We start from the raw sequence: 7,668 nt of genomic DNA, 5'->3' as shown, positions 1-7,668 counted from the left end.
GGCCCATGGGCCTAGATACTTGCCCATACTATCCCACACACCCTGCCACTCATGACTGTCCAGCCTCAGGGAAAATCTCTTGGTGGTCCTCCCATATCGTCATCTAACCCTAGACCAGACTTGAACCTGATACTGCTTAATTTTAAAGATCAGATGAAATAGGGTGTTCCCAGGGTGGAATGGCCATGGGTTAAATACACTCTGTATGTGTTCTAACATGCTGATCCCCAGCACAATCAGCAGGCAGGTCTCAAGGGTATTCGAAGGCCATCCAAAACCTTCAAAACTCTCAAATGCTGTTGTAAATAGGCTGGTGGGGGAGCGGGGGGTGTAAGGGAATGCCTCCTTCGTAGGTTGACCCACTGCACTGCACCACCTACTAAGATGGAGAAAAAATGACTGCTGTAGCTCAACCCAGGACTCTGTTCCTTGCTTCAGGAAGAGGAGGAAGCCTGACACTGCTAAATAACCTCCTGTGATCTGCTATTAAATGCTCTGCAAATGTGAGATAGTGGTTACCTGGGGGAGGAGGAGAAGGGACTAATTATGGATTATAGCTATGTAATTTAATATTTTATATACTTTGCATTTTCTGCAAGAATTTTAATAATTTTGACTTTTTTAAGACATTATCAAACTAGGAAAGACATTCTAACTGAAACTGAGGGAGGAGGAGAACTACTTGTTTTGTTTTAAGAAATGGATCTTGTGGCAGAAAAAATTCCACATTTCATCTCTTATCTGAAAACCAATATTAGAAAGTGGAATTAAAGAAAATCGCTGTACTAGCCAAGGAAGAATTGTGCATGCTGAGAAGGAATTTATCTTGGGAATGCACTTAATGCAAGTTTCTTCCAGTAATTCATCCTAGATACAAAGTCCTGCATAGTAGTAAAACCAAATCTAAAGCAGGTGTCTGCAGAGAGCCATGAAGAACAGGCAGAGAGGTTCAGTAAACAAGCAGATGTCAGTCAAAAGATGGCTTGAGGTGATAGTATATATTTCATCAGAAGAGAGCTAAATCATTTAAAGCAGCAAAACCAAATTGGTAAGTCTTTTTGCAGGGTAAAGGAGAACAGAATGAAGGGAGTGTGCTAGAAAATACTAGAAACCCAATTAGTTGCAGTTGTCTTGAAATCAACAAGGGTACTTGCACACTTGTTTACTTGTGCATGCTATAGCTTAATTTAAAAATATCTTACCTTGGAAGAGAGAGGTTTTTCTAATATTGCAATAACTAGATCTCAAGATTCTAACAATTGAAACTATCTTATATGATTAAAAAAAAATTCTTGTTAGTTTTATTCTTTAAATGAAAAAAATGTGTATTTAGGCATCACAAAAGCTTACGTATTCATTGGTGTGTTATCAGCATTATTCTCAGACTAAAGCCAAAACACAGCATTGCACCAGCTACTAAGAAGAAAAAGAACTATGTCCCAGCTGAACCCAGGACAGTATCTACCCCTTATTCCATACCATTCATGTCCTGCTCAGGTCCCACACTTTCCAATATACCATCACCTTTTCTGTCTCTTGATATATATATGTATACACATAGAGATATCATTCCCTTAGTCTATGGACCATCCCTATAAAAGTTTGTTCATTCATTCACTGACATTGGGCTCCATCTGTTGAAATCAGTGTCCTGTTATTCACATTTAGACAAGATTCTTCAAAGATGCTTCTTCTTCACCCATTAGTGCCTCTTTCTGACAGAAGCTCACACAGAGCTTATTTTAGATTTGTTAGGTGTAGAGTTCAGGCTGCTGTTCATAATAAACATGATAATGGAGGTACAGATCACATATCTCTTTATTCAAAACAAGGTAAATGCTGACCATGCAGAGGTGTCTACTCATCCCATTAGGACTGCCAGTTAGAAAATTAAAGATATTTTATGTGGGATTGAGGAGATTTCAAAGAACTGTATACTTTCTTTCCAAGTCAGAACAGTGTCGTGGTTTGAGCCCAGCCAGTAACTCAGAACCACACAGCCGCTCACTCACTCCCCCCCTTCTTCCTCCCCCCACTCCCAGAGGGATGGGTAGGAGAATCAAAAGAATGTAACTCCCACAGGTTGAGATAAGAGCAGTCCCGCAACTAAGGTATAATACAAAACCACTACTGCTACCACCAATGATAATAATGATTAGTGAAATAACAAGGGGAGAGAATACAATTGCTCACCACCCGCCGACCGATACCCAGCCCGACCCAAGCAGTGATCTGCCCTTCCGGGTAACTCCCCCCGGTTTATATACTGGGCATGACGTGCTGTGGTATGGAATACCGCTTTGGCCAGTTTGGGTTGGGTGTCCTGTCTCTGCTTCCTCCCGGCTTCCCCTCCTCCCTGGCAAAGCATGAGACTAAGAAAGTCCTTGATCGGAGTAAACATTACATAGCAACAACTAAAAACATCAGTGTTATCAGCGTTGTTCCCAGGCTGAAAGTTAAAAAACACAGCACTGCACCAGCTACTAAGAAGGAGAAAAATGACTGCTATAGCTGAAAACAGGACAATATCCACCCCTTATTCCATACCATTCATGTCATGCTCAGATCCCACATCTCTCAACACACCATCGCCCCTGTCCCATATCTACACATATATATACACCCACACCCACACACAGAGAAAGGTATCATTCCCTAGTCCATGGACCAATCCCTGTAAAATTGCTGAATTCATCCAGTCCATGATGTCAGGCTCCATCTCTTGTAATAATCTTTCAGGGCAGGAGGGACGGTGTGTAGTGTTGGGTTGTTGCCTGCTGATGACACTGCCAAACTTGTCTGGTCACTGCTGAGCTCGTCTGGTTTCCTCAAAATTCATTCTTTGTTGAGGTGATGATCGGAGGGAAGTCAGGGTCAGTTGCTGGTGACCTGAAGACATCTAGGTGGTGAGCTATCAAAGTGTTACAGAGCAGGCAACAGCGTACAATTGAGTTCATTGGCTGTTTTCCCCCAAAATCAAATCCCCTTGAGGTACACATCGGACTTCCCCATCTTCCCGCATTACCCACCAAGTATATCCAGGTCCCTGAGCAAAAGCAACCCCACGAGTGGGTTTGCCTTTACCTGAAGCAGGAATAACCCAGACTGTCTTCCCCAGCAAATACTTTATGTGCACCACAGGAACTTTATCCCCCTCTACAGTACGTAAAAGTTCTGATTGGGCTGGGCCAGCCCTGTTGGCAGATCCCCTAGTGTTGACCAACCAGGTGGCTTTTGGTGAATGTGTATCCCAGTGTTTGAAAGTCCCACCACCCATTGCTCTCAGTGTAGTTTTTAACAGCCCATTGTACCGTTCAATTTTCCCAGAGGCTGGTGCATGGTAGGGGATGTGATATACCCACTCAATGCCATGCTCTTTGGCCCAAGTGTCTAAGAGGTTGTTCCAGAAATGAGTCCCATTGTCTGACTCAATTCTCTCTGGGGTGCCGTGTTGCCACAAGGCTTGTTTCTCAAGGCTCAGGATAGTGTTCCGGGCAGTGGTGTGGGGCACAGCATATGTTTCCAGCCATCCGGTGTTTGCTTCCACCATGGTAAGCACATAGCGCTTGCCTTGGCGGGTTGGTGGGAGTGTGATATAGTCAATCTGCCAGGCCTCCCCATACTTGTACTTCAGCCATCGTCCTCCATACCAGAGAGGCTTTAACCGCTTGGATTGCTTAATTGCAGCACATGTTTCAGCTGAGGCAGCTCAAACCCCTTCATAGGCTGCCAGTATCTCTTTTTCAGTGGGAGTATAGCTGGCCTCGGATCCTTTATATCCCCGACTCCAAAAGCCAAGGCGTCGACCTCGAGTCTCCCCTGGAGCTTTCTGCCAGGGGCTCCAGGTAGGACCATTCTCCCCAGCTGCGGTATAGAGCACACTTTTCACATCTGGCCCTGTCTGGACTGGTCCAAGGGCTACTGCATGAACTCTCTCTCGTTTAATTTGTTCAAAGGCTTGTTATTGCTCAGGGCCCCATTTGAAATCATGTTCATTCATGTTTCTAAAACCACTGAAAATGAGACAAAAAGGATGTTACCTATGTTATATTGGCAGGACCAAGCTGCCTGTCTCTGAGCTTTATTCTCCTGTCATTTATTTTGGTAAATTGCCAATTACACTTTGCAAAAATATGATACTGAAATTAGTCTTTCACCTTGTTTTGTCTTGCAGACTAAATGGAAACCTATTTCAAGGTCACTGCTTCAGGCCCTGCCAGACAATGATACCACCAGCCTTTATGTCATAGAGCATGAGTCAAAGGCTCATCTGAAGCTAGACCTCTTTACAGATGGTGGAGAAGACATCAAGTATGACACTTGTCAGTCAGAAGAACCTAACAATAACATAGACATAAGTCTAAGGCACAAATAAATCCCTGAGAAAGCAATTACAACTGAAAAAGAGGGAATAATTTCCATTACAGTACCACTATTGAGTGACTACACCAGTGTGGAGTTCAGCCAGAAAGCCCTGAGGAGTCTGACAGTGAAGCTGCCTATGAGAACTGCTCAACCTCATCTGGAAATTTAACTAAGCAATAAGCCAGCACAAACTGAGTATAAGAGTTTGTTTGCTCCCCAAGACTACCTCAAACAAAGCCAGGTAATATTTTTGCCACCTGGACCAACTTTGATGGGACAAGTCAATTTGAACTGAAGCATCTTCATAATTTCCCATACCATAAAATCAAGTTCCAAAACCTCTGATACTTAAATGGAGAAATTAGGACCATCTATGACAGTGAGCTTGTGACAACAGTTATTCTCTATTTCAATAAGCTTCCTTAGTGAAATAGATTGATTATATAATTAGATTAGCTATTTCACCACAGTCATTCTGTAGAAACTCCTACTGCCTTCACACAGGCAAAGCTTTCAGGGAACTGAAAAAACTTTTCAGGTATGAAAAACCTTCCAGTAAGGTACATCTTGCTAGTTGCTTAGTCTCAGGGCACTCAGGAAGCCATTTCAAGGCTTCTACTCTCAACACAATGTTGTTCCAGTCATCAGGAGAGTTCTCTAACCAGTGTGACCAGTTTAAGATCTGATGTTCAGGTCTGATAAGCTCTTCAGTAAAAATTCCAGCAAAAGTGTCTACCACTCCAAAGAAGCTCTCCAGTTGGTCAAAGCTGGACAGACAAAAAAGTGAGAGGCCTTGAATTTAAGAATGGAGAATGATGCTTATCCATCTATGTAAAGCACTTAATCTTAGATGAATAGTGCTGTGTAAGTGAAGATTATAAGTATTATTATTATTACTTAAGTTTTCCCTTGCATTAAAATAAGGCTATTTCTTCCTACACATGTCTATACAGACATAGAAATCCATTCATGTTCCATTATGAGATGTAGTTGCAGATACAATTTCACACTGTATGCAATGATGATATCTATCGAACAGACTTCAAGAGCTGAACAGATAGTTCAGTTAGTCATCCCCCCAAAGCATGCATAGAGGAGGTGTCATTGGAATAGGGGGCAAAAAGGGTCTTCCTTAGTATGCTCTCTATGTGACTCCATCATGTATCTATGATGCAAGGAGTCTGAACTGTCTTTCCAGCTTACAACAGGTTCTTAACCATGAACTCCGTAGGCATTAGTGGTTTGCAGTTATTTTAGAAGACCCAGTTTATTACCATCGTCTCTAGTTTATGGAACATTTTATCAACATTATATTGTAGAGAAAGAAATTGATCAGCTGTACCCTAAGCACTGGAGGCTCCTTAGATAGATAACTTTCTTTTAAAATTCTCTCATTAAAAGTGAATGATGAATCACATTCACACAAATATTTCAATGCATATTAAGCAGTATGAGTTATAGAATAGCTGTGCTATATAAAAAGCTCAAAGAATTTGCAAATCACCTTGCTTGACTGATTCAGTAAAGCCCCATAACAAACCCCATTTTATTCACTTTCCTTATTTATATTCACTGTCTCTTTATTTATATCTCTCTATGCCTGTTAGGACTGGCAGGGACCAACCTGTGGGTTTTGCATTGTTCTTTCTTAGCACTTAAAATGCATTGTTTTGCCACATGTAGAAAGTATAAAGTAAATAAGTAGAATCAAACCAATGGCTTGTGAGCAGTAGCAGTATATGAAGTGGCCTTCATACTTGAAACTCAAAAGACAGTTTGGGCTTTTGAAATGGTGAGTACTGCCTCCACAATAATAGCCATTGACTGACATCTTGCTGAAGAAAATCCATTCATCAGGCTAGGAGAATTTCACTAAAAGTATACATGAACCTATTTGTCTCAAATGGGATGGATGTATTCCACTTTCAGTTATAAAGCTCACAGTATATGTAATTCAGTACTTGTATAACCGCTGTAAATTGTACATTTGGAAGATATACATTAAAAATCCTGGTATGGAGATTAGATATAAATGAGGAACTCATCCCATCATGGATATAAATGAGGAACTCATCCCATCATGATGCATTCTTTGAGAGCAAAGAAAAAACATTTTACATGGAGAGAAATAGAAGAGTACATTTGCTAAATAGTTTCATCCAGCCAAAAAGGAGGCTTTAGTGGAATAACGTACCTATACTCAGGGGGATAGTTTAGGAGACACATAGTGCTCATGTCTTCAGATTAGGTGCAACTAATTTTTAAAAAGTGTGTGCATATATAGATGTATAATAGCTGCAGAAGGCTATCTCTACTAATACACATGCATGCTATTTTATGTGTTACAGTACCGTTCAAGTGGTTTCAGTTTTGTTGATGTGTGCTATGTTAAGAATGAAATTGCAAATATAAATGCCATAGTAGTTTTGAATTATTTAGTATTATTATTTTTTTAGTCAGCATAGCTCTCTAGATGATCACCGTTAGCATTAGTGAGAATTTTGACATTGTAAAAGCTTAGACAGTTAACTGTAGGCCTGGAGGCACATAAGCATAGTAATTTATAGCATGGGGTATTATACTGCAAGGTTACAGTATTTCATTATTTTACAGAGAAATTAACGTAATATTCAGTAATATTCAGTGTCCGTTATGGCCTGTCTATTGAGCAGTAGTGGAGGGTTTAAAAAGCCATCCAGCATCACAGTATAGGACAATAATGAACAATGAGGTAAAGATGGTGAACACAAAAGGTAAGTGAATTTGCCCTATATTCAAATAACAAAGGATAACAGTTGGCTGTATGTTACCATTTAAATGGTCAGGATATAACCATTTTCATAGAGCCTAGATAAAGTCTATAGCACATGATGCCTTTATACTCTTTATAGAGAAATATGAATAGAGATCTATAAAGAGCATAAAGGCAAAAATTATTATTTTGGAGCCTATATCAGTCTTCCAGATCATAGTTCTTAGGAACTTTACGAAAGGATGGTCGCAGTTTAAACCCAGCCGGCAACTAAGTACCAGGCAGCCGCTCACTCACCCCCCACCTTCAACCCTGTTGTGAAACTGAGTGTTCATGATCGATAAAGAATCACTGTCAGAAATATTAACAAAATATTAATTGGAATATGATGTGCACTTCCTATCTATTCCTCCTCCCATGTGCCAGTAGGGGTAACACTGAAATAAAGGACAGAAGCAGGTCTCTTAATAGTTACTAAGTAAAAAATCCTTTAGATATGCACATAATTCTGAGAACTTTGTTTAAACTTCTGGCATCTACTTACCTTTGAG

This window comes from Strigops habroptila, chromosome W (genome assembly GCF_004027225.2).
Source record: "Strigops habroptila isolate Jane chromosome W, bStrHab1.2.pri, whole genome shotgun sequence".
Taxonomy (NCBI): Eukaryota; Metazoa; Chordata; class Aves; order Psittaciformes; family Psittacidae; genus Strigops; species Strigops habroptila.
This window is presented reverse-complemented; position numbering follows the sequence as displayed.